The 27,740-nt window shown below is 46.9% G+C and overlaps 1 pseudogene; it reads left to right on the top strand.

The window, feature by feature from the left end:
- The first annotated feature begins 1,332 nt into the window (after positions 1 to 1,332).
- LOC111144986 lies at positions 1,333 to 10,390 on the top strand (annotated as a pseudogene).
- The last annotated feature ends 17,350 nt before the right edge of the window (positions 10,391 to 27,740 follow it).

Genomic DNA, 27,740 nt, shown 5'->3' with positions numbered 1-27,740 from the left:
GCTGGGCACTCTGGAAATTTAAGGTAGATCCAGAGCTCCAGTACCTGCTCTGCCCTGGAAATGAGCTTTCTGTATAAAAACATTTATCAGAAACTGGTTGGTTTGGTTAAACATTAAAGTGGGACTTTTAAAAAACTTATAACCGGGCACCTGGGTGGCTCAGTCATTAAGTGTCTGCCTTTGGGTTGGGTCATGATCCCAGGGTCCTAGGATCAAGCCCCGCATCAGGCACCCTGCTCGGTGAGGATCCTGCTTCTCCTTCTCTTTCTGCCTCTTTCTCCCCTACTTGTGCTTGCTCTCTGTCAAATAAATAAATAAAATCTTTTTAAAAATTTGTTTGTAATCATCTGAGATTAAAAATCTCTCTGTAGGGGAATGACTAGTGCCCCCCACTTCCCACCTCAGAAGATACGTCCACCAGGAACCCGTAACTGTGACCTTATTTGGAAGAAGGGGTCTTTGTAGAGGTTATTAAGTTGTGGGTCTGAAGACAAGCTTGCCCTGGGTTAGGTGGGCTCTAAATCCAGTGACGAGTCCCTAGAAGAGAGGAGAGAAGAAACAGATCCTGAGACCCAGGGGAGAAGGCCACATGAAGGCAGAGGCAGTGGCTGGAGTTAGGGAACCCCAAGCAGAGGAGGGCCAGGAGGCACCAGAAGCTGGAAGAGGCAAGGAAGGCATCTCCTCTGGAGACTTTGGAAGGACCAGTGTCCTGCCGACAACTTGATTTCAAACTTCCGGCCTCCAGAATTGTGGGAGAATAAATTTCTGTGTTTTAAGTCACCCAATATGGGATCATGTGTTATCATGGCCCTGGGGAACTAATAGACTTTTTTTTTTTTTTTAATACTGCATGTTTCTGTACCTCTTTACACAGAGCACACGCCGCATGCCCAGTGTGTGGGAAACAGCCAAAGTTCAGCAGAGGATGGCTTCCAAGCTCAGCTGTCGTGATGGTTAGGGAGGCATCGCAGCTGTCACCTGTGCTCCGGCTCTGGATGCTCCTGGAGCTCCTGAAGTGTGCCCACCTCTCTGACAAGAGCCCCAGACTGCTGTAAGGACTGATCTCTTCTCTCTGCGGTCCTGGCCTCAGCTCTTTTGGGTGGCCTGGCTCTGGAGGCTGGCCACCCACTTTCCAGTGTGCTGCCCCCCGTCACCTAGAGCCCGGGGAGCCAGTTATCCAAGCTCTGCGGGATTGCCTGCAAACGGAGAAAAAGTGGAATCTAAGTGAGGAGCCGTGGGCCTTTCCCTTGAATGTGTGAGCTTTGGGGTTTGGACTTGATGTCATCAAGATGATGCCAGAAAATGGGAAGAAGGGAGGCCTCATCTAGTGGGATGGGGACCAAGACCCTGAGGTACCAGCTGGAGACCCTCAGAAGTATGGCTAATCAGGATGAATGTGGACTTACTGTGCAGGGCACAGTGTCAGCCTAAGGGCTGGTCAGAGGACAGCGTTTCTAGAATGACTGAGATGGCCCACACGAGATTTGGGGAGGAGTCCCAGAAGGCTACCTGGAGGCCGTAGGAACTTGAAGGAAGGAAGAACCTCAGGACAGAGAGGCAAGGACAGACAGTAAAATGAGCATGGGATCTGAGCCCAAAGCCCTGGTTGGAATCCCAGCCCAGTCACTGTTAGCAACGCGCAGATATCCTTGCAGACTTTTACAGAGATGGTGAAGATAAACATATGCTCTACTTTTGTCATACTGTCCTTGTTTCACTTAATCTGTTATGAAAATTTTTCAGTCGTAGTGAAATATACATCTATCTTATCATGTGAATTGCTACATTCATTGCTTCCATTTTCTCATCTATAAGATGGTTCTAATCAGAACTGCTATGTTCTTGGGTTTATGGGAGGTTTAAATGAGAAAACTTACAGTACCACAGAGGCACATTGGAAGGGGAGGTCTGCGTGTGGTTCGTGGACATGGATAAGCCATCCTGCTCCGAGGAGACGCCTGGCCCAGGGAGGGTGGGGGGACAGCGGCGGGACAGAGCAGCCTTGTCCAGCTCATCCATCAGCATTGACAAGCCCAGCCCCAGCTGCTGAGCAACGGCAGGTATGGGGCGGGAGCCCCTCCCTGGGCCCTTGGCACCCTCCTCTTAGGTCAACACACAGAGTGGGCTCTGTCGGCCAGGTGAGGACACAGAAGATTAATGGAGCAGGTGCGGGCTTGAAGGGGGGGCAATCACCTGGCCAGACAAGGTCCCCCCTGGAGACTGAGTGCCCAACACAAGCCAGGAACCAAAGCGGACGTCATTCAGCCTGGCTCAGGCTTGCCTGGAGGGGGGCTAAAGCCAGCTCTGCCGTCTCTGCTGCCCACCCCGTCCCCAGTCCCCAGCCTCACCTGGCCTCATCCAGTCTCCACCATGGGGGCACATGGGGAAGCCCCCCGAGCCCAACCTGGGGCACTCAGCTTTCAAATAAATGTCTTTGTTTCTTTAATTTCCCAAATAACTCACTGCAGATTAACAAAATACTATGAATCATCCATTAATCTCACCACCCAATGTTAACAATGTTAACAACGTTAACAATGTTAACATTAAATTGATATTGTATCTCTACACACCCCCAGATACATTATATATTTATGAAGAGAAGAGATACAGAGAATTCACTCTGTGGTCTTTTTCCTATAATCCTCTTTTTACACTTACATATTATGCACATCTTTTGGTGCCAAAGAATTAGCGATTGATTTCATCGTTTTAATTGCTACATATATTCTGACCTGTTCGGGTACAGTATCATCATAGAGGTAATCAAAATCCTCTTTTGGATATTAGGTCATGTCCAATGTTCAGCCCTTTATCAATAACACTGAGGTGAACTTTTTTGTCATTTCTTGTGGGCAATATTCTAGAAGTGAAACTGTTATGCCCCTGGGTGCGCGCTCTTCAAGGCTCTTGGTGCATATCACTGAAGGTTTATGCCTGTGTTTATTGGAGCCTGTGTTTATTTACGCCTGTGTTTATTGGAACTTCCTGGTTGGGGTGATGGGGAGAGGTAGGAGCAAGGCAGCCTGTGGGCAGAGAGGTTGGAAATGAGGCCAATCGAGCATGGATCCCACTGTCTAGGGTTTGTCATCCAACCTTCCCTCCTGCTTCCCTCTCCCCAGGGAGAGAAGTCCTTGAACCGGCAGGTAAGGAACCTCGTGGGCTTGGGAATGAGCACCTGGGAGCCGCACAGATTGGAGGAGGAGAAAATCTTCAGGGAACATGAAGTCAGAGAAGACTTCCCAGAGTAGGTGGCATTTCCGACAGGGGAAGGAACGGAGGCTCAGAGTGTCCAGTGCTACTTGGTGGACAGCCAGGGCTCAACCCCAGGTGTGTCGGACCCTGTCCCTCGAGAACCTTCCCTGGGCCAGGTGGCCACCAGATCTGAGATTACTTCTCAGCATCCTTCGGGATAGAAGTCCTTGAGAGTACAACTGGGGTCCCCAAAGCTGGTTAGTGTGGGATCTGAAGCCATGGAGATGGAAGGCCAGGCCTTCTACAGGCTCCCCCACCCCCTACCACCACCACCACTGGCCGCCTCTGTGTGGGGCAGGCAGCTGGTGACGTGACCTTGTGCCTCTGACAATGATTTAACCACATTAGTGGGGGTTTGGGGGAGATTTGTAAAGCTGTCAGTAGGGGAAGGGCTTTAACTCCAGCCTCTTGGCTCAGCCACTAGTTGGGGGTGGGAGGAACAGGGCCCAGGGAGAGGCCAGGGGACCTTCTGGTTCCGCTTGCCTTTCCGGCATTGGGGTCCACCATGGAACACAAGGGACCCACTGAGCCCACGCAGTTCTGTATCTCTTCCCACACCCTTAAGTCCAGCTTGCCTTAGGGTAACCCCAGGCAGCTCCAAAATATTGTCACTCTTCCCCCCTGGCCCAGCTAGCCACAGAAAATAGCAGAAATCACAGTGGCAGGGAGTCCAGAGACCCAGGCTCATAGCCCAGCTTCCCTGCTGTCGGAGCTGAGGCCACGGAGCCCACACTACAGGCACCCGCAGGCAACACACATGAACGGTGGTGGCCAAGCGGAGACTGGTCACCTGGAGAAGCTGCATCCCCTAAGGGGGCCAGCTACTACTTAAGTCCAGCTTCTTAATTTTTTTTTTTTAAGATTTTATTTTTTCATTTGAGAGAGAGAGCACGAACAGGGAGAAGAGGGAGAAGCAGACTCCGCACCCAGCCGGGATCCTGACCCGGGACTTGATCCCAGGATCCTGGGATCATGACCTGAGCCGAAGGCAGATGCTGAACTGACTGAGCCACGCAGGGCCCCCAGCTTCTTACTTCCAGGCAACAACAAAGACTTAGAATTTCTCGAGAGAAGTGGACATTCAGATTTATATGTGAAATCTTCCCCATGTTACCAACTAACTGGGAAAAAATTCAAACACAGTGTAGGACAAACAAAAAAAAATTCTGAATGTAGCCTCAGGCTGGCTTAGACACAAATAATAAAGGAAGAAGGAACCACTATTAGATGTTGTCTAGCATAACCCTTTTGTTTCAGATGGAGAAACTGAGGCCAGACTGGCCAAGAGAGGGATAACTTGACTGAAGTCACACAGGGAGTCAGTGGCCTGGCTGGGCAAGGAATCCAGGCTTTCTGCCCCCAGCCTGTGCCTTTGCATAACGTGCTTGACTGAGGGGGGCCCGTGGGGAGACTCTGGGGGTTCTGAGCAGTGGGTGAAGGGAGGAAAGCTGAGCCTTTCCCTCTTTGCCAGACTCACCTAAGGCACCTTCAGTTAGTCCTCCCTGAGCCCCGGGGTCCAGCAACCAGGTATCTCCTCTTCACCTCTTTGGCCGTTGCTCCCTCTCTGTTCCAAGGCTCACTATTCAAGCCCCCGTGGTCAACTGCATGAGGCAGGTAGCAGGGGGCCCAGCTCCTGGGTGCCATCAGGGACTTGACTGACAAGCTACCCTCTGTGGTATATGGCGGGGGGGGGGGGGGCGGTTAGTATCTCCACAAATACCGATTTTTAAACCAGTAAGAAATCAGACAAAGAAGCAAGGCAGAGAGAGGTCACATTTTCATTTACGATGGCTGAAGATGCTTTTGGAAGAACATTGTTCATGCTGTGGGCAAGTGGGCTTCCTGACACGGACACCTGGAATTAGATTTACCAATGAACTCACCGGCAATCCTGCACCATCTCTAGCCCTCCCCAACCACAAGAGCACAGCAAACGTGTGTGCTCCTTACAGCTTGAGCCAGAAAAAAGGGCTGGGTCACTCAAGCCCCAGGCATCTATCAGATAAGACACTCAGTACTGGGTAACTGGGTGGCTCAGTGGGTTAAGCTTCTGCCTTTGGCTCAGGTCATGATCTCAGGGTCCTAGGATTGAGTCCCGCATCGGGCTCTCTACTCAGCAGGGAGCCTACTTCCCCCTCTCTCTCTGCCTGCCTCTCTGCCTACTTGTGATCTCTCTCTCTGTCAAATAAATACATAAAAATCTTTAAAAAAAAAAAAGTTTAAGAAAAATACACTCAGTATTCCCTGGAGCAGAATGAGGGAGAGAGCCGAGAGACTGGGTGTGTTACATTAATGGGGCTCATTAGACACAGAAGGAAATATTAAGATTTCATTTTATCTCTGCTGTTGGCTTAGTAGCTACACTTGTTATTCTCTTAGTGATTGCTTAAGGACTTACTTCCAGTGGGCTTGCTTCATATCCCATTATCACCGTTGGCCATCCATAGTATTATACCATCTCACATAAAACGTAAGAACTTTACAACTCTACACTTCCATTAACCCGTTAGGTCCTTGGTGCCCTTGTTGTCATTCATTTTCTACTGATGTTATAAACCTCCAAATATAGCATTATTGTTTTTGTTTTATACAGTCAATGATCTTCAAAATATTTTATACATATGCATATGTTTATCAGTTCTTGTTCTCTTAATTCCTTTGTGTAGATCCAAGGTTCTACCTGGTATCATTTTCCTTCTGAGAAATTTCCTATAACATTTCTTTTTTTGTTTTTAAGATAATTGAGTTTTTATTATTTTTTTTTTAAATTTTATTTATTTATTTGACAGAGAGAGAGAGATCACAAGTAGGCAGAGAGGCAGGCAGAGAGAGGAAGGGAAGCAGGCTCCCTGCTGAGCAGAGAGAGCCCAGGACCCTGGGATCATGACCCGAGCTGAAGGCAGAGGCTTTAACCCACTAAGCCACCCAGGTGCCCCTCTAACATTTCTTATAGAGCAGATCTGCTGGCAAAAAATTCTGTCACCTTTAATTTGTATGAAAAAATCATTTCATTTTTTTTAAAGATGTTATTTATTTATTTGACAGAGAAAGACACAGTGAGAGAGGGAACACAAGCAGGGGGAGTGGCAGGCAGAGGGAGAAGCAGGTTTCCTGGCTGAGTAGGGAGACTTATGTGGGGCTTGATCCCAGGACCCTGAGATCATAACCCAAGCCAAAGGCAGACGCTTAACGACTGAGCCACCCAGGTGTCCCAATCATTTCATTTTTGTTTTTGAGAGATATTTTCCCTGGGAATAGAATTCTAGTTTAACAGGGTTCCAACCCTCCCCCCAGCAGTTTAAAGATGTTGCTTCATTATCTTGCAGCTTGCATAGTTTCTGATGAAAAGTCTGCTGTAATTATCTTTGTTCCTGGGTGCATGTTTTGTTTGTTTTGTTTTTTGGTTTTTGGTTTTTTATGGGGTGTTTTTTTGTTTGTTTTTGTTTGTTTGTTTTTGTTCTCTGACTGCTTTCAAGATTTTGTCTTTATTGCTGGCTTTCAGCAATTTGATTGACTATCCTTTGGTGCGATTTTACTTGTGTTTATCTTGCTTGGGGTTCTTTGAGCTTCTTTGGTCTGAAGATTTATAGTTTACATCAAATTTAAAACTTTTGGGGCATCTGAGTGGCTCAGTTCATTGGGCATCTGACTGTTGATTTTGGCTCAGGTCATGATCTCGGGGTCATGAGATTGAGCCCTACTTCGGGCTTTGTGCTGGGCATGGAGCCTCCTTTAGATTCTCTCTCTCTCCCTCTCCCCACCACACTCACTCTCTCCCTCTCTTTAAAAAATCAAATAAAAAAATAAACATTTAAAAAATGGAAACTTTTGCCCATTATTTTTTCAAAAACTTTTTCTGTCTCTACTCTCTCTTTCTGAGGCTTAAGTTTCATGTATGTCAGACTATTTGATATGGCCCTATAGGTCATAGGTCACTGAGACTCTGTTGATACTTTTCTTAATCTTTTTTTCTCTGTTTGCTTCAGTCTGGATAGTTTCTAAGGCTGTGTCTCCAAGTCACTGAGCTTGTCTTCAGCAGTGTCTAAATAGCTGTTCATGCTATCCAGTGAAATTTTCATTTCAAATACTGTATTTCTCATCTCTAGGAGCCCATTGGGGCCTTTTTATCATCTATTTCTTTCCTCATTATGTTCCTGTTTTTTTTTTTCTAAATCATGGAGCATATTTGTACAAGTAATTTTAGTATCCTTGAATACTAATTCCAAGATCACTGTCATTTCTGAATATATTTCCATTAATTTATTTTTCTCCTTGTTAAGGGTAACTTTTTTTTTTTTTCCTGCTTCTTTGCTCTTCTAGTCATTCCTGATTGGATGCAATGTAAATTTAGGTTGTTGACTGCTGGACTTGGTTGGTAGTCCATTAAAGAGGGCAGGACTTTGTTCTGGCATGCCATTAAAAGACCAGTATGATCTTTCAGAGGCTTGTTTTAAAGCTTTTTAAAGGTAAAACTAGGGCTCCTGGGTGGCTCAGTGGGTTAAGCTGCTGCCTTCGGCTCAGGTCATGATCTCAGGGTCCTGGGATCAAGTCCCACATCGGGCTCTCTGCTCAGCAGGGAGCCTGCTTCCCTCTCTCTCTCTCTCTCTCTCTCTCTCTGCCTGCCTCTCTGCCTACTTGTGATCTCTCTCTGTCAAATAAATAAATAAAATCTTAAAAAAAATAAAGGTAAAACTAGAGTAGCCTTTATTCTAGAGCTAGTTTAGTCCCATTATTGAAATATGACCCTTCTGGTATCTCTCAGAGAGCTTCCCTCATTTGTCTCCCCTCAATCAAAGATAACAATCCTGAGTTTCCTGATTTCTACTGTCTAAAAATTGTTGTATCATACATTTTGTCCAGTTTTCTAAGTAAGTCCATCCCTGTTACTCCCTTATGATTGATAAAAGTCTAGAAAGAAAGATTAGGAGTGAAGAACTGTTTTGCCATTAATAGTTCCAATACAAGAGTGAGCAACAGGGGTGCCTGAGAGGCTCTGTCCATTAAGCATCTGCCTTCGGCTCAGGTCATGATCCCAGGCTCTTGGATGGAGCCCCACATTAGGCTCCCTCCTGGGCAGGGAGTCTGCTTCTCCTTCTGCCTGCTGCCTCTGTGCTTTTGCTCTCTCTCTCTCTCTCTCTCTCTCACTCTCGTTCTATCTCAAATAAATAAAACAAAACAAAACAAAAAAAAAGGTGAGCAACAATGAGGACCTGGACCATTTTGGAGATGCTCTGAGGGATGTCCTATTTGAACATCTAGCTGCCAGGATGTGTGGTGCAATGGACAGAATTATGGATCAGGGATATAGTTCTGCCCCCCGCACTGTAGTGGCATTTTGCTTTGGTCTGCCCCACATCATTCCCCTCCTCCTAGTCATAACATTTTCTTTCCTTCAGAGAACTGCTCCTCCCCTATTCTATATGGTTCCACTTGGGCTGCCAATTATAGTGCCCTGCTCTCCAGGCAACAGTGATGAGTGATCCATGCCCAGCCAATCAGAGCTCTTAATTGCCCTGCCGCAGTCATTGGTTTAGGGATGACTACATGATCCAAGTTGGGTCAATCACATCCCTTCCCTAAGAATTTTACGTGGATGCTAAGAGAGAGAGTTTTCCCTGAGTCATTGCCAGTCTGGGTTGATACAAGCCTATGGTTTCCTGTGGACACATCCTCCTCTTCTTTCCATCTTTCCATAGAAGAGATCAAGGCAGAAGGCCTGAAGCGAAGAGCAGAGGGAGTCCTCTCTCAACACGAGTGATGTCTGTATAGTCCCAGAGGCTAGATGCATTTCTGCATTTTCTGTTTATATGATCCAATAAATTCTCTTTTCTACTGGTTTGACTTATTTTCTGTCACATTCAACCAAAAAAAAAAAAAAAATCTGTTTACATCCTGTTTGAGGTCTTGGTCCAGTGTTTTCAAAGAGCACAGTATATCCTCTAAGGGGTATACAAGATGATCCATTGGTTCATGGGAAGAATATATAAGATCTATTTATCAGTAGGCATTTTCCAGATGGAAAAGAAGATATCAGCATGGCAGAATAGCATGTGGGACAGCATGGGCACTGGATTCCACCCCCTATGAAGGTTGGGCCAGGATCTGTCTCATGTTTATGTCTCCTAACACTGTGCACAGAGTCTGACTCATAGGTGACATCAAAACAATATTTGCCAACCTTCCCATGATACCCACAGAGGGGTCCACACAACATTGTTCTGGGTTCCTGTTATAACTTAAAGAGAAATCTCACAAGGTCCATAGGCCTCAATGTCCTGCAAATGAAGGATGTCCTCAAATTTCTTGCAGCAAGAACCCACTTGGGTGGCACTAATCTTGACTTCCAGATGGGACAGTACATCTGCAGAAGGAAAACTGATGGCATCTACATCAAAAATCTGAGGACAACCTGGGAGAAGCTTCTGTTGGCAGCTCACACCATTGTTGCCATTAAAAACTTGGGTGTTGTGAGTACCATATCCTCCAGGAACACCAGCCTGTGGGCTGTGCTGACGTTTGCACCTGCCCCCGGAGCCATGCCTACTGAGGCACACTTCACATCTGGAACCTTCACCAACCAGATCCAGGCAACCTCCCCATGTCTTCTGGGGGTGACTGACTCCAGGGCTAAGCACTGGCCTCTCACAGAGGTATCTTACGTTGACCCACCTACCATCGCCCTGTGGAACAGACTCTCCCCTATGCTATGTGGACATTGCTATGCCTTGCAACAACAAGAAAGCTCACCCAGTGGGTCTGATGTAGTGGATGTTGGCTGAGAAGTTCTGCGCATGCATGGCACCATCTCCCGTGAACACTCATGAGAGGTCATGCCTGATCTCTACTTCTACCTGAAAAGACTGAAAGAGCCTGAAAAGACTGAAGAGGAGGAGCAGAGCAGGCTGCTGCTGAAAAGGCAGTGACCCAAGGAGAATTTCAGAGTAAATGGACTGCCCCATCTCCTGAATTTACTCCTACCTAGCCCAGGGTCTCAGACTGGTCTGAAGGCATGCAGGTGCCCAGGGCACCCATCCACTCTGAGGAAGACTGGAGCGCTCAGCCGGCCACTGACGATGGCTCTGCAGCTCCCACTGCTCAGGACACTAAAAAGGTAGAAACAACAGAGTGGTCATAAACTGTTCTATGGACTCTTAAACAGAAAAAGGAAATAAGGCTGATGTGAAATACAGGTTCTAAAAGTAATGAATGAACAAATAAACGAATGAATGAATATTTGCTGGGTAAATGAATGAATAAATGTGCAGAGATGAGTGGTGTTTACACAAGGGCTTGTGCAGGGGTGGGGGTATAAAAGCAAGTGGGCATGGCAGGGAAAGAGCAAGTGATGTGGGTTTCCATGAGGGATGGGCATGGAAATCTTCAGTAGGGAGATTTTTTTTTTTCCTGGCAAGGCAGGGACACAATGCATCAGGGTAGCCTCATTGAGGACAGGAGCTGCAAAGATTGAAGGAGGGGAGGGAATTCAGCTAAAGCAAAATTTCTGAGTCAGGAGCATGCCTGACCCATCTGTAGAACAGCAAAGAGGCTGGCTAAACTCAGATCATGGGTAGGATGCCATAGAGACAAGAGGAAGATGACTGGATCCTATGGGGTGTGTAGCCTTTCTAAGGACTTGAGATTTACTCTGAGGGAGGTGGGGCATTGTTCCAGGGTTTCAAGCAGAGCTGTGGTTAGGTTTGTCTTTGGAAAGGGTCCTCTGGCCACTGCACAGAGAATAGGCTGAAGGAGGGGCAAGGTGGAAGCAGAGTCCTGTTAGGGGGCCATTGGTGGTGACTGAGGGCAGAGAGGACAGTAGCTTGAACCGGGTGCTCAACAGAAGGATCTGTTGTGACCACAGAGGCAACTAGAGTCCCTGGTGATGACAGAGTATGAGAGAAAGAAGGGTCAGCCATGACCGACCTTGGGGATTTTGGCCAGAGCAATGGCAAGGAAGCAGTAATCACCAGCTGAGGTGGGGAGAGGAAAGGAAAACTGGTGTTACAGGTGTCCAGAAGCTCTTCTAGCCCAGTCTCTGCTTTGGCGGCTGTTTGGGACCACAGGGCTTGTGCCGGGATCCTCACTGGCACCGTCACCATCCCCTTGTGTTCACATCACCCACCTAACATCAGTGCCCTTGAATCATTAATGTGATATCACCTTGTCCTACAGGAGCTTGAGTCTTCTCAGAGAACCTTCTTGGAAGGATCTTGGAGAATCTTCCTTAGGAAGCGGTGGGCTCAGCTTTTGCTAGAAAGACAGGTCCACCTTGCTCTGGCGGTCAGGAACCCAAAATGTATTGGCGGGACTGTGTTCCTTATGGAACCTCTAGGGGTTTCCTTGGTTCTTCCAGCTTCTAGAGGCTGTCCCCATTCCTTGGTCTGTGGCCCCCATATCAGCCCCCCCAAAGGACTGCTTCTGGTACCACCTTCTCTCTAGTAGGGAGATTTCTATAGTAAAATTTGGGGGTAGAGGGCTCTCTTTGCAGGAGAATGACCAAGCAGTGACACTTGTTAGGGACCCCCTCAGTCAGGTGTGAAACAATGTACATGTCAGGAACAGGGAGCTGACATCAGAGAGATTTAAGAGGAAGACCCACCCCAGCGACTGGGTGTTGGGGTAGTATGACAACGGGCTGGGGGTAGGTCTGGGTCAGAGAGGGGGATCAGAGGTGTCAGGGTAGAAGTGGATCAATGAAGACCCAGGAGTTTCCATTTGGGGATCTTGGGACAGAAAGTTTCATGGTGAGAAGACAGTTTGGAGGCAACATGACTTCCATCAATGGTCTCTGGTGTTTTTGAGTTGAGACATCCAGGGGGATGTGTCCTAGAGGCCATGGCTTATCAGGGATGGAAGTAAGTTTGGAGGTTGTCAGGGAAGAAATAATATTAAAACAATGAGACTGAAAAACAACAACAACAACGAGACTAGTTATAGATGAGGAGCCTAAGGAATGAACCTGAGGCACATTCAATGCATGGGACCAACACTGCAAAATTACATCACTCCAGAAGGCACCTGCTGTCTAGAGACATATTCAGTACACATATTTAATACACGCAGAGACATATTCAATACACACACACACATACACATGCACACGTACACACACGCACATACACAGCCCTGACAGCAGATACCTGGGCAGAGCCCAGAAGAACACGCCCATGGTGTGCTCAGAACAGTAGGAGGAGACCAAGGAGACGGTGGTGTCCGGAGCCAAGAAAGACTGAGTGTAGAAAGGCAAGGCTTCAACTGGATGGAACGCCACAAGGAAGAATAGGGACTGGAAATGGGTGGATGGCAAGGAAATACAGGGCGAGCTCCGTCCTGACTGGCTGGTGTTCTTGAGCTGGTCACCAGCCTCAACTACCTCCTAGAGCAGGGCCCCCGAAGCGCCTGGCACGTGCTGAGTGAATGTCTGGGAAATGCAGGCTCCTGCTTTACTGATTATGATTATTCTCTTTTCACCTTCTCTAAGCCTCCTTGCCTGCTCCAGCCTGTGCAGACGACCCCCACTTTCTTTGGACCGCCCTGCCCTCTCTGCCTCCTTTCTCAAGCATTGAACCAACTGGAGAGCCCCTGAAGCTTTGGGGGTGTCCCTGGGTCTATCTTTCAAACCTGTATCACCCAAATCTCTGCTGGCCCACCACTCTGAAGGTACAGGCATCCTGGAAGAGCAGGAGGGAGCAGGAAGTCCTCAAAGCCCAGAGGGGTCCCTGATTGGTCCGTGGTTGCTGGGCGGGGCTTATTCTGAGCCACACCCCTAGAATGCACTGCCCTTCCCCTAACCTTCCCAGTTTGCCCAGATTTCCGGGGTCTGGGAAATGGGGATGTGTTGTCCCACCCTTCTGTTGTGAACTCTTCTGGGGCCAAAGCGCTCCACAATGCCCCATAAATTAGAAGGGAGCAGTGTTTCCTGTTTGGAGAAGGCATGGGCAAGGACACCTCTAAAATCCTGAATCCCCCATACCTCCAGGTCCCTGTGCCTCAGGAGACTCCCATCCACGTGTTCTGGAGAAGAGAGCTCAGTTAGCTGGGAATGGGGTGGGGGGAAGGGGACGGGGAGGGAGCCGCCAAGCGATGCACAGTGTCGCAAGATGATTTGCTGCTGTGGCAAGGCTGGAGGAAGGAAATGCTTACTTCTTCCAGAAGGGAGTCTGCTTTCCTTTCTCCCAAGTCCAAAAGGGAGGGAGAGGGGGAGACAGGACCTTCTGCTTGCCCTGGGACCAAGATCCTTCCCCACGACCCCCAGGCTCCTCACACCTTCTGGGACCCCAGTGAGCACAGAGGGCAGTTCCAGCCAATAACGCAGTAGGTCCTCACTTTGCCCCTATTTCCCACTCAGCAGGGGGGCATACCAAGTATAAGGACAGAGGACTGAAGTCGCCACAGTCACTGCCTCAGGGAGCCAGGGCTGGGAGGGCCTAGCCCTGCTTGTGCCACTGTTGAAAAGGAGGGGGAGGGAGGTGTTCATTTTTTAAATCCTCTTCATCCTCTGGGATTCAGGATGAGGAAAGTCTGGGATTGTTGCAGACACTGGCTAACGCCCACCCCCAACGAGCCCCAACGAGCCCCAACGAGCCCCAATGAGCCCCAACGAGCTTTGGGCTTCCAGTTCCAAAGCCCTTGGCCGCTCCACTAACTAGCTGAGGTTTAACAACATTGGGGTGTTTGAACTACATTTGTTATTAGAATTAACTTCTACTTCCTCTCTTTGCAGTTAGGATATAAACTTTTCCACTTAAACATTAAGCTTCAGTAATACACTTTAAATAAGATTAAAGAGGGGCACCTGGGTGGCTCAGTTGGTTAAGCGTCCAACTCTTGATTTCGGTGAAGGTCATGATCTCAGGGTAGGGAGATGGAGTCCTGAGCTCAACACCGAGCATGCTCAAGATTCTCTTTCCCTCAGGGGCTGGCTCTCTCCCTCTCCCTCTCTGTAATAAATAAATAAGTAAAATCTTTTAAAAAATAAATAAATTTAAAGAAAAAGGATTAATAGCTTAGGTGGATTCGATGAAGACCAAAAGTGTGCAGTGGGCACCAGATAACTCAAGTCTGGGAGACCCTGGTGTGATGGGCGGAGAGTGGGGTTCGGAGAGGCTGGGGTTTGTCTGGAAGGAGCTGGGGCATCTCCGGGACCAGTCCCGCAGCTCTGAGGTGGAGGCCTGGCTGCCCAGATACTCCCAGGACCTAGAGCTTCCCAGGCAGAGCCTCTGGCCGACTGGAATGAATTAAAAACCCCCAATCCCACTCTCCTGCCTGCTTGCCTATCCCCCAGGTCTCCTAGGGCTGAGGGCTTTGTTTCTTCCTGGCTTAGATGGGAGCCTCCCTACAAACACACACACACACACACACACACACACACACACACACACACACACGCTCTCCTGCCTCTCCCGAGATCGAGATCTCCCCCTCCCCTTCTCTCCCTAGGCTGGGAGGCCCCTTCGGGAGCCCCTTTGTAAGGTAATTGGATTTCTCCCCTTGTTAGTTTGCAATGAAAATGTCATCTATTCGGGCCACCGCCAGGGAGGGGCAGGGCCCCATTCAGCAAGGCTGGAAGAGCTGTGAAGCTGAAGCTGTCCGGCCTCCCTGCCTCCCTGTTTGGCAGCTGGCTGCTTCCCCCTCCCCCCTGCACCCCCACCCCTCTCTGTGTGCCCAGCCTTTCCCGCCAAGGGCTTGGGGGTCTAGAGTCTGAGATCCCCGAGGTCACCACCACCCACCCACCGCCAGCAGGCGGGTATTGGAAGTACTTGATTTTCCGAGTATCCCCCACCCCTGAGTGTGGGTACTTGGAAGGGGTGAGACCGAGGGGAGGGGCTAGGCTTCCCAGAGGGAGAAAATGCGCTAAGTTCTAAGAAGTTAGGGCACCTGTCAGGCAGATGGGGAAACGCCACTGGGCAGGTGCTGGGGCAGAAGGGAGGACACTGTGACTACCCTTGGGAGATTGTGACAGTCCAGATGCCACGGGGGAGCTATGTTTCCTCAGCCAGACACAGGGTGGATACGGTGCTCACTCCTCACCCTCAGCGCTCCTGGCTGGAAACATAGCAGGAGAAAAGGGCTCAGGATGTATCCAGACAACCACCAGTCCTTCCCCAAGATCTCACCGTTTGGTGAGATCATGCCGGGACTATGGCCAGAACTTCCTGTGATGTGACTGCCCAAAACTCATATGTTGAAGTCCTAATCCAAGTACCCCAAAATATGTCCTAATTTGGAAATGGGGTCACTGTAGATGTAATTAGTGAAGATGAGGTCATACGGGAGCAGGGTGGGCCCCTAATGCAGCATGACTAGTGTTGCTATAAACAGGACAAGCACAGACATGAGAGTTCATGCCACCAGCCAGCAGCTACTAGCAGGGAGAGGGGCTGGGAATACATCCTCCCCTCGTGCCTGCGGAAGGAGCCTGGCCCGCCCATGCCTGGATCTCAGACCTCTAGCCTCCAGAATTGTGAGATATCTGTCACGCTAAGGCACCCTGTGTTTGGTGTTTAATCACGTCAACCTGGCAAACTGCTATGCTCCCTAACTGGCTCCTTGCTGGCCTTGGTCCATCTCCTCGAAGCTGCTGGAGGGGTAGACAGTCGAGACCTGACCTGTCACCCTCCTGCTTCAAAAGTCATCAGTGGTTCCCACCAACTTCAAGGGCAGATTCCAAGGTCTGACCTAGCCCCGCTTTACGGCTCCAGCCCAGAACACTGTCGCTTCTTCCTTACACCCTAGTCCTCTGCCACGTGCAAAGTCTGAATGTGCCCTGGTGTTTCTCACTGTCTGCAGTGCTGGAATGTTCCTCCTTTGCCCATCCCACTCGTTCTCTTGAAAGATGCCTGCTCCATGGTCTAGTGAAACTTTCCAAGACTTCCCTTTCTGGGCAATGACCTTGGTTGGAAGGTACCTGGAGTCAGAATGCCTCATTGCAAATCCCAGCTCAGATGCTTGCTAACGGTGGCTTGGGCAATTTATTTTCCCTCTTCGTCACAGTCTCCTCATCTGTAGAGGGGGGCTAATAATAGCTATTATCTCAAAGGGATTGCTAGAGGATCGAATGAGTTGTTGGTAGCTGATCTCCCAAGATAGCTGCATGAAAGCTGGTTCTAGGTAGTCTCCTCCAACATTGAACCTGAGCTGGCCTGGGACTAACAGGACATGGAAAGAGTGTTTCTATGTCAGTTCTGAGCCTCGTCTTCAAGATGACTAGCAGCTCGTGCTCCTTCCCTCTTGGATGGCGTGGCCTTGAGTTGCCACAGAAGAGGTCTAGCTCTCCTGCTGGAGGGGGAGCCACCATAACAGGTCATTGAGGAGGAGGCCTGAGACTACACGGAGAAGGAGCGAGGACCAGCCAGGCCGACATTCGAGAATTGCAGTCGAGCCTCCAAATGACCTCAGGCCCAGCTGTTACTTGATTGCACCTGCATGAGACACTCCAAGGAAGACACGCAGAAGAACTGTCCAGCTGAACCCAGGCATTCCACGGAACTCTGAGGGATAATTAAGCCACTGAATTTTCAGATGGTTTGTGACACAGCAGAAAATAACCAAAGCAGAGTTAAGCAGGTAATAGGCTAGGAACTCTGTCTGGCTTACAGTAAGTGCTGAAGGAGTTGGCTCATTGCCACTTGCCCTAGAATCCATAAGGCTGTCATCTATACCCAGCTCTTAGAGACCGGGGCAAGAGGCCAAAGGAGGAGAAAGGCACAATCAGGACAGGCCCCCTGGGGAAGGCAGTTCTTGGTATGGGTTTGGTTGGAGAGCTGATGCCTGGCTTGCTGCTAGAGGCAAACACACCAGTTGGAGTTCCCTTCTTCCAAAATGGTGTGGAGGTTGGTTTCAAGGTCACTCCCACCATCACTGGTGACCATGATGCCCTGAGCCTCCCATATCTTCCTTACCGACCCCAGTCCTCCATACCCACATAAGGTCAAGACTTATTCTCCGGAGTATCTCTAAGCCTATGGGTCCTGTGGGGCAGGAACCAGCCCCCGTTAAGTGCTCCGAGGCCTTGGATCCAGGGCTGGTTTCTGAGGGAGGCACTTCAGACACTGAGTTGGCTAACGGGGAAAATGTTTCGGCGGGGAGGAGGTGGGTAGAAGCCCTTAAATCACACTAGATATTCTATAATAAGTTTAGAAAGCAATAGTTCCTTTCATTTATTGTTTGGTTATTCCGTAGTACTATTCATATAAGAAAATCAGTATAAATGCTTGATGATTTCCATTTATTTATCAGGTTTTTAGACAAAGAATTGCTTTTCTGTCATCCTTCAAAAGAAACACATTAATTTTGTGGGTTTTTTTTTCTTTTCAGTATCATTATGAACTCATGAGTCAAATATCTGATTGATTTCAATCCATTATCATTATTGTCGTCATTGAAACTCAAATTGTCCCATTTTGGCCAGTGGAGACCTCTTTTAGTTGGCTCCTGGGTCCCTTTGACATAACTTTAACAGTTTGATAAACTTATCTCTATCTAGTATAACAAGATGCTCCCGATTCATCTTAGATGTTTCCTATCCCAAACTAGGAATCTTCTGTTTCTCGAAAACCCTGATTTCCTTTCAGGGGAAGTGGGAAACATTGTAATTCTGGTCCTAGGAATACTCACTGCTGCTGAGTTGGTCATTGTTTCTAGATGTTTTCTGTGGACAGCGATAGGAAATGTAAATTAAAAATACATAAAATTTTTTTAAAGGTTTTATTTATTTAATTGACAGAGAGTTAGAGAGAGAGCACAAGGAGACAGAGCAGAGGGCAGAGGGAGAGAGAGAGAAGCAGGATCTCCGCTGAGCAGGGAGCCGGAAGTGGGGCTCAATCCCAGGACCCCGGAATCATGACCTGAGCAGAAGGCAGCGACTCAACCAACTGAGCCACCAAGGCACCCCAAAAATATATAAATATTTTAAGATGAAATACTTCCAACAGTTTCATACTGGCTCTTCCGATTCAAATCCAATGTTACAGAGTCGTTATTTAACCTCTCCTGTATTACACCAGTATCTCTTTGGTCCATATCAGGATTCCTAGTTCCCAACAAGCAATGAAGGATTAGAATAGTGAATAAAGATTTGCTGTACCACACTCGGCGTACACAACAGTATCAGAAGAGCAATCCTATTATTACCACAACTAATGTGATTACTGAAAATGGTTTAAACTATCTTTGCATATGCTCCCACAGTCTTTTGCTGCCCCCATGATCTGTTGCAGATGGTGGAAGAAACATGAGACCAGAGGGAATCAGCCGTCCACCAATGAGGAACGTCTGTTTGGATCTTTATATGAGTGAGAAATAAAGTTGTATTGTGTGAAGCCCCTGAGATTAAGGAGGGAGGCTACAGCAGGTAGTATCGCCTTCTTAATACTGTAACCAACTAGAATTTTAGCTAGTTAAAAGCTCGGCGGGGAGCCTGCCTCCCCCTCTCTCTCTGCCGACTTGTGATCTCTGTCTGTCAAATAAATTAATTAAATTAAAAAAAAAAAAAAAAGCTAAAAGCTAAACTGACTCAACCTGGCTGGCTGAGTCAGGAGAGTGTGCAACTCTTGGTCTTACGGTCATGAGTTCCAGCCCCACGTTGGGTATGGAGATTACTTAAAAATAAAAACTTAAGGGGCGCCTGGGTGGCTCAGTGGGTTAAGCCGCTGCCTTCGGCTCGGGTCATGATCTCAGGGTCCTGGGATCGAGTCCCGCGTCGGGCTCTCTGCTCAGCAGGGAGCCTGCTTCCCTCTCTCTCTCTCTCTCTCTCTCTCTGCCTGCCTCTCCGTCTACTTGTGATCTCTCTCTGTCAAATAAATAAATAAAATCTTAAAAAAAAATAAATAAAAATAAAAACTTAAAAAAATTTTAAATAAAAATGATCTTTTCATCATTGAATTAAGCCAATGAATTAAGATTAAGCGAATACAGCCTATAAAATCTCTGCTTTTTGAAATTTTTTGAAATTTATTCTTTGTGACCAAGTAAAGAATACATTTTTGTTAGTGTCTCATATAGTTTTACATGAGACAAAACAATGTCAGATGCATATATAGGTACATATAAGTTGCATTTATGTATGTATATAAGATGCATTTAGGTACGATTTTGTTATTTTAATTATTCAGATCCTCCGCTTCCTTGCATAGTTTCGTCTACTGAATTGTCAGATTCTGAAAGCTTTGTATTTGGGTCACCAACATGACGGTGGGCTTGTTTCAGTTCCTTGTTTTTCAGCTCTGTAGTTCTGGAAGTCTTTACTCTGCTTACTGAACTGCTGTGTAGTTCAGCACATAAAGGTTTACAACCGTCTAATGTTATTCATGGGGAAGGAGTTTTCTAGAAACGGTATTGAAATTGATCTATTGACACACTGTAACTAAATCTCCTAACTCTGGACTATGGAATGAAGCCCTCCTGAGCGCTGATACATGAGCTTTGGTTCCTTAATTTTAAGTGCTGTGCAATATTCCACTGCAGGAACATATCATCAGGTGTCTTCTCACTCTCTTTTGTAAACACTTAGGAGTTTCCCCATTTTTCACATTACAGTGTTGTAAGGGAACTCCTTGTAAGCACTCCAAGGGCACCTATGTGAGCATCTCCAGGGCTCGCCCGCCCGTGTGTGTACCCAGGGGGGTGTCACAGGCAGTTGAGATTCTGGTGTCTGAAGCCCAGCGCCTGGGTACCTTTACCCTTTATTCTGAAATTCATAAATATTATCACTCTCTCTATAAGCATTGAGGAAAGTTAGTAAGAATTGCCATAAGGCTTACACATTTTCAACTCTACTGGATTCTCTCTTTTCAGTCAAGAGTTTACTGCTTTTATAACTTTATTGCCTGTTTCCTTTATTCCCTTCTCCCGCCCCTCCGTGTGTGTGCACGCGCATGTGTGTGCATGTGTGTGCATGTGCGCATGTCTGGTGGAAGGCAGAGATGCGTGTCTCTCAGGTGAGTGTCCCGTGGCCCTCATCCTTGTCTGTTCTCGGTACTTCTCTGTCCTTAGGCTTTTCCTTTGCATCCTGGAAATGTTTCTCCATCTGGTCCCTTGTATCTTTCATTGGAATTTTACACTTTCCATTCGACTCCCAATTGCATCCAGTACAAATTTAAGCAAGTCACCGTATTTTTGTTCATCACGGTCTCTCATCATAAACTGCCCTTCCTTCATAGAAGCAGTATTCTCTTGCAACTTATAGAGCCTGAAGTACAAATATTCTAATTTTGCCAGTAAAATCTATTGCTGAGGAAGATTATTCTCTGGGTTATGTACTCATTTGCCGTCTTCATTGAGCACCTGCTATGTGTTTGTGAGATGCTAGAGTGACAGTGATCATACAACCCAGCCCAAACCCTCTGGTCCTCCTTTCCTCTTTGCTGCACCTTTTTACATGGCCCCATATATTTCTCTTGAGGACTTTTCCTCCAATTAAGTTCTTTTCCCATCCTTTGTCAAATGCGTGGATTGCCCCTGCTTCCACATGGGACCCTCAGACTCTGAGGGAATCTTCCTCACAGATCTAAGGCGGGAAATGTTGGGCTATGTGGTACTCAGCCATGCCCCGAGCCAGTATTCTCCACATACTGGTTCCCCCTCCAGGTGTGAGACGTTGCACTAATCTTCCAGACAGCGTCAGCTGTGAGCCTTTGGATGGGATCTGTCTTCTGCTCCCACTGCCCGCTCTCTGATTGGCCAGGTTTTCCCATTGAAATTGGCGCTGAGACCTACGTTTGCTGCCACAGGGTCCACATGGGTCGGAAGGGATCTCTGCTGGAGGTCCCGTTCTGGAGACTGCCCAGCATCCCCCAGGTCAGCATCAGGAGGACAGCAAAGCCAGTCATAAAACCCCATCCAGGTGGCTCAGCCCCTCATGAATGGCATCTTAGTCTGGGTCCTTGCCAGAAGCTTCTACAAGATCTGCCCCCAGCACAGACCCAGTTTCTTAAGTTGATACAGATACTGTTTTTATTTGTAGCCACTCAGGCTTTTCATTATGTATTGGAAAGGGGAGAGGCAGCCATGAGGAGGAGGGACACAGTTGGAGACAGAGGAAGGACACAGTTGCGGGGAATGGGAGGGGACACTGTGGCCATCTGAAGGGGGAGCAGGTGGGGTTAAAGAGCATCCTCACATCTGGCATGATTACTCCCTGAGCCATCACATCTGGAAACCATTAGATGTTCCCTCCAGAGAGGAGGGAGAAGCCCTAAGAGGGACATAGATTTGACCAGGTGGACAGCCCTTGACCCTCTGGGGTTTACAGATGGAAGGTCCTGGGGCCCACTGGGGCCTGGTGGCTTGCCCAGCACAGGTGCCACACCCTCCTGGCCATTTCCATTCCCTCAGTGAACACCCACCGTGCACGAGGCAACATTTACTAAGCAATGGGGGAGACGGCATTGCATGGGGCAGAGCTGAGCCCTGTCTGCCAGCAGAGGAGACAACAGCCAACAGCAAAATAAATCAGTAAAATAGGGGACACCCTCTGGCCTCTAGCAATCTACACACACGGTCTCCTGTCACACCTCACGGACCTGGCCAGGTGGGAGTAATTTTACTTCTTTTCCAGACAAAGGAACTGCCCTCTGGAGTGGCCTCACTGGCTCATTCTGAGAGTTAAGTCCCTGCCTCCCTCCCCAGGCTCATTCCAGGCCTTTTCGTGGCCCTCTAAAGCCGGAGGTTGCCCTCTGGAAGGTTGCAGGCTGTGCTGCCTGAGCAAGGGAGGGGTCATTCTGTGGGGTCCTGTTTGGGGTGGGGAGGGGGGCACTGGAACCAACAGGTGACCTTGCTCAGACGCAGGCAGAACACAGAGCGATTCAAACCCCGGCTCCTCCCTTTGTTCCACTAAACTGGCCTCTCTAAGCCCTAGTGTCCTCACCTGCAAATCGGAATAATGAAGCACCCGCCCCTTTGCTGTGTCAACTGGACAGGATGCCACTTACTAGTGTTGGCATCTGGCCTCAATTTCCTAGCCTATAAAGTAGGGTTGGAAAGTCTCGTCTATGCCAACTTCACAGAATGGTCACACATTTAACGACTATTTATTGAGCGCCTACTGTATGCAGGCATACAGTGTTTTAGGTATTTTAGGCTCCCTCACCCTGCAGCTCAGTCCTTGGGACGGGATAGGAAGCGCACTCCAGCTGCTGTCGCGACCTCCGGCGGCGGTGCGCCCAGGCTCTGAGAGGAGGAGAGGATGGAGGGAGTGCGAGTGCCGGGCTCCAAGTCGCGGCCGGCGGCGCCACCTAGTGGCAACATGCAGCCATGCCTGAAGACTTGTGCCTTCTGTCTTTCTGGGCTCTCAGGACTGCAAATCTGGCTCCCTTTAGAGGCTCACGGAATGTGGGGAGCCAGGAGCCGGTGCGAGAGCCAGCGATCCCATATTATTTATGGGCGCTTCCCAGGCCCCAAGAGGATGGTAGGCAGAGCAGGGGCTTGGAAGGAGCCAGGCTCTGGGGTTGCCGGCAAAGCCTCTTGGCATACAATTTACTAGTCTGGTCTCGGTTTCCTTCAGACTGGCATAATGTGTGGGAGCAGGGCCTGCCTGGGGTTTATCCCCCTGCGCGGTGTATCTTCTCAGCTCATCCTTTCCCCTCATTCAGCCACTCTGAGCTGCTACTGTGTGTCAGGCACTGGGCTGGGTTGCGGGGAATACCGTGGGGACCGACACCTCTCTGTTGCATTCTGTCCAGGACTGCCTTGCCTCCAGCCTGCCCTGGGGCTCTTCTGGGGCCGAGGGTCTGAAATGCCTGCTTGGAACTCAAGCACGCACAATTTAACATGCAGAGGAGTTAGGCCTTTGGGGCCGCTCTTATTGGGAGCTGATGGAGAAATGTTTCCTGCTTTCATCCTGGGGTGGGGAGAGTTCATTCCCAAGCCTTTTGATGGGGTCTCAGGGGAGTGATCAGCCCCACTGCAGTGGGAAGCAATAACACATTCTTGTATTAGCTTTCTCTTCTTCCTTGTCTCTTTTTCCCCCTTGTTCCTCACTCCTGCTCCCAAATAAATTACATGTATGAGGCACTGGTCTTGGGTTCAGCTTTCAGGAGAACCCAAGCTCAGACAAGCAGTGAACAAAACACACAAACATTCCCACCTTCACGGAGCATTCACTCTGCTCAGAGACAGGAAATAAGCAAAGCCAACACGCACAGAGCAGCTCCCTAGTGATAAGGGCTGGGAGAAAGACAAAGCCAGGCGGTGGGGGGCGGGGGGGAGGGGACGGTGGGCAGAGAATTAAGGAAGGAGACAGCCATTTTATTAAGGGTGGCCAAGGATCTCTCACCAAGCAGTCGACATTTGACCAGATGAAATTGAGAGCCAGCCATGCAGACATCTGAGGGCAGAGCCGTCCAGGCAGAGGAAATAGCAAATGCAGAGATCGGGTGTATTCCAACAGCAGTCAAGTCTGGCTCCAAGGTCATTGGCCTAAGCAACCAGAAAGATGGAGTGGTCATTCCCTGAGATGCACAAGGACAGCTACAGGTATGTAAATGCATGTGTGTGCGCATGCGGGTGCTTGTGTGTGTTTGTATGTGTGTGTGTGTGTGTGTGTATTATGTGTGTGCACGTGTGTGTGTGTTTTGTGAGTGTGTGTGTTTGTATGTGTGTGTGTGTATTATGTGTGTGCACGTGTGTGTGTGTTGTGAGTGTGTATATATGTATTGTGGGGGGTTATGTGTGTTTGTATGTGTATACACACACACACACAGAGTCAATGAAACATTATCAACCTTAAAAAAAGGAGGGGTGCCTGGCTCCCTCTGAAGAGCATGTGACTCTTGATCTCAGGGTTGTGAGTTCCAGCCCCACGTTGGGTGTACAGATGACTTTAAAAAGATTAAATAAAATATTAAAAAAAAAAAAAAGAAGGAAAGCTTGCCACTTGCAAAAACATAGACGGATCTTGAGGACATTATGCTAAGTGAAATAAAGCAGAGAAAGACAACTACTGATTTCATATGTGGAATATAAAAAAAACCCAATTTATAGAAACAGAGAACAGATTGGTGGTGGGCAGAGGTGAGGGCGGGAGTGGGTAAAAGGAGTGAAAGGGACCAAAAGGTACAAACTCCAGTTAAATAAGTCCTGGGCAATGTACGGTATGGCACAGAGACTATAGTTAATAATACCATATTGTGTATTTGGAAGGTGTTAAGAAAATAGATCTTAAAAGTTCTCATTACAAGAAAAAATTAATTACGTGTTGTGATGGATGTTAACTAGATTCATTGAGTTGATCATTTTGTGATATATACAAATAGCGCATCATCTTGTACCTCCAAAGATAATGTTATGTATTGCTACATATATGGATATAATGCTATTATAATGTTATATGTCAGTTATATCTCAATTTTTAAAAAAAATAGTAAGTGAGGTGATGGATGTGTTCATTAACTCAATGGTGGGGATCCTTTCATAGTGTGAATCAAATCATCACATGGTACACTTCAAACATGTTAGAATTTTATCAATTATACTTCAATACAGTTGGAAAATAGTTATTAATAGAATGAAGAAATTAATAAGCGAAGCTGAAAAAAAAAGGTGAATGAGAGGTGAGGAATTGGACAGAGTATGGACACTCTTTCCAAGTGGTTGTGGTGGAGGGAAGGCCAAAAATTGAGGGTGAATGAAGGGAAGTGAGATCAAGAGGTTTGCTTGTTTGTTTCCAGATAGGAATAGCATAGCTTGTTTATACACTCATGAGAATGATCCAGCTGGTTCTTTGAGAAGATCGATAAAATTGATAGATCCCTGGCCTGACTCATTAGAGAAAAGAGAGAAACGTCAAATTACCAATATCAGGAATAAGAAAAATGTGATCAGTATATATTCTGCAGATATTAAAAGGGTAATAAGGGAAAATTCTGAAAAACGTTATGCCAATGAATTTTATATCCTACATGAAATGGACAAATTCCTTGAAGGACTAAACTGTCAAGTTCTAGAAAGAAAGAAAGAAAGAAAGAAAGAGATAAAGAAAGAAAGAAAGAAATAGAGAAAGGAAGGAAGAAAAGAACCTAAATAGCCTGATATCCATTAAAGAAATTGAAAATTTTTTTGAAGATTTCATTTTTAAGTAATCTCTACATGGGGCTCAAACTTACAACCTCAAGATCAAGAGTGGCATGCTCTGCAGACTGAGCCAGCCAGACACCCCAAGAAATTGAAATTATTGTAAATAATTGTAAAATCTTCCTACAAAGAAGGCTCCAAGTCCAAGTAGCTTCACTGGTGAATCCCATCAAACTTCTAAGAAAGAAATAACACCAACTCTACAAAAACCTCCCAGAAAATTGAAAAGGAAAGAATACTTTGCTGTGAATTCTATGAAACCAGCATTCCTTTGATTCCAAAACCAGACAAAGATATTACAAGCAAATTACAGCCCAACATCCCCCCTGAACGTTGATGCAAAAATCGTAAACAAAATGCTAGCCAATCAAACCCAACAATTAAAAAGTGAGTGGAAATTATTTGAGGAATGCAAGGTTGATTTAACATTTGAAAATCAATTGATGTAATTCACCATGTAATTCACCATGCATATTTTAAAAGATGCAGAAAAAGCATTTAACAAAGTCCAATATCCATTCTTGATTAAGGAAAAAAAAAAGTCTCAGTAAACTAGAAATACAACAGAGCTTCCTCAATCTGATCAAGAACATCCATGAAAAACCCACATCTAATGTTATATTTAATAATGAAGGACTGAACACTTTCACCATAAGATCAGGAGTAAGATAAGGACATCTATTCCCACACTTTCTATTCAGCAGTGAATAAAACAGAATAGAGAATCCAGAACAAACTTACACATCTGTGGACAGCTGACTTTCAGCAAAGGCAAGTTGGTAGAGAAAGGACTGTCTCTCAACACATGGATATTCATCTACCAAATAAATGAATTTTTTTTAAAGATTTTATTTATTTGACAGAGAGATCACAAGTAGAGAAAGAGAGAGAGAGAGGAGGAGGCAGGCTCCCTGCCTAGCAGAGAGCCCGATGTGGGACTTGATCCCAGAACCCTGAGATCAGGACCTGAGCTGAAGGCAGAGGCTTAACCCACTGAGCCACCCAGGCAGCCCCCCAAATAAATGAATTTTGATCCATACCTCACACCATATAAAAATGTAACTAAAAAATGGGCCATTGACCAAAATGGAAGTGTTTTACATAATTACAAAACCTCTAAAAGAAAATATAAGAGAAAATCTTTGTGACCCTATGTTTGGCAAAGATTTCTTTCTTTTTTTTTTTTAAGATTTTTATTTATGGCAAAGATTTCTTAGATGTGAGGGGCACCTGGGTGGCTCAGTGGGTTGAGGCTTCTGTATTCAGCTAGGGTCATGATCCCAGGGTTCTGGGATCGAGCCCTGCATCGGGCTCTCTGCTCAGGGGGGAGCCTGCTTCCTCCCCCCCTCTCCCTGCCTGCCTCTCTGCCTACTTGTGATCTCTGTCTGTCAAATAAATAAAATCTTTTTAAAAAAAGATTTCTTAGATGTGATACCAAAAATACAATGCACAAAAGAAAAAAAATGATAAATTGGATTTTCTCGAGTTGAAAACTTCTGCTTTTTGAAAAACACTGTTTAGAGAATTCAAAGATAAGCCATAGATGGGGAGAAAATACTTGCAAATCATCTATCTGCTAAAGAACTTGTATCTAGTCTAGAGAAAGAATTCTCAAACCTCAATAAGAAAACTAACAATACAATTTTGAAAGAAAGATTTGAACAGATACTTCAAGGAAATTAGTGGATGGTGAATACACCCATGAAAAGATATTCAACATGGTCAATTATTGAGGAAATGTCAACTAAAACCACCAGGAGATATCATCACACACTCACACCAAATACTGGCCGGGACATGGAGGAACTGGGACTCCAGCATGGCTGGTGGAGATAGAAAATCATGCAACCACTTGGGAAAATACTTCGGCAGCTTCTTGTAAACTGAACAATTTGGCTAGTCTACTCCCAGATATTTACCCAAGAGAAATGAAAGGGTATGTCTATATGAAGACTTGTACCTGAACGTTCCCAGCAGCTTTATCTGTAATAACAACAACAAAACCCTGAAAGCAACACAAATGCCCATCAGTAGGTGAATGGTTAAATAAACTGTGGCACACCCATTCAATGGACTATCGATGAGTGATAAAAGGAATGTACCATGGATACGTGCTCCAAAGTGAGCAAACCTCAAAATAATTACGTCATGTGGAAGAAACCCCACACTGTATAAATCCACCGATATAAAATGTTATACAGAATACTGTACAGAAACGGAAAGGAGACCCATGATTGCCTCAGGGGTGTGGTGGGGAAGGCTGTAAAGAAGGCATCCCCAGGGGGCAAGAGGAAATGTTTTTAGTGTGATGGCCATGTTCATTATCTTGATTGTGGTGATGGTTTCCTTCATGCTGTGTTTGTCGCTTTAACCAACTGTGGTTTATTTTCTGTTGAGTACACCTCAATAAACTGTTAAGA

This window comes from Enhydra lutris, unplaced genomic scaffold (assembly GCF_002288905.1).
Source record: "Enhydra lutris kenyoni isolate GAN:26980312 unplaced genomic scaffold, ASM228890v2 scaffoldscaffold12, whole genome shotgun sequence".
Lineage (NCBI taxonomy): Eukaryota > Metazoa > Chordata > Mammalia > Carnivora > Mustelidae > Enhydra > Enhydra lutris.
The sequence above is the reverse complement of the archived record's forward strand: the minus strand, read 5'-3'. Positions and strand labels throughout refer to the sequence as shown.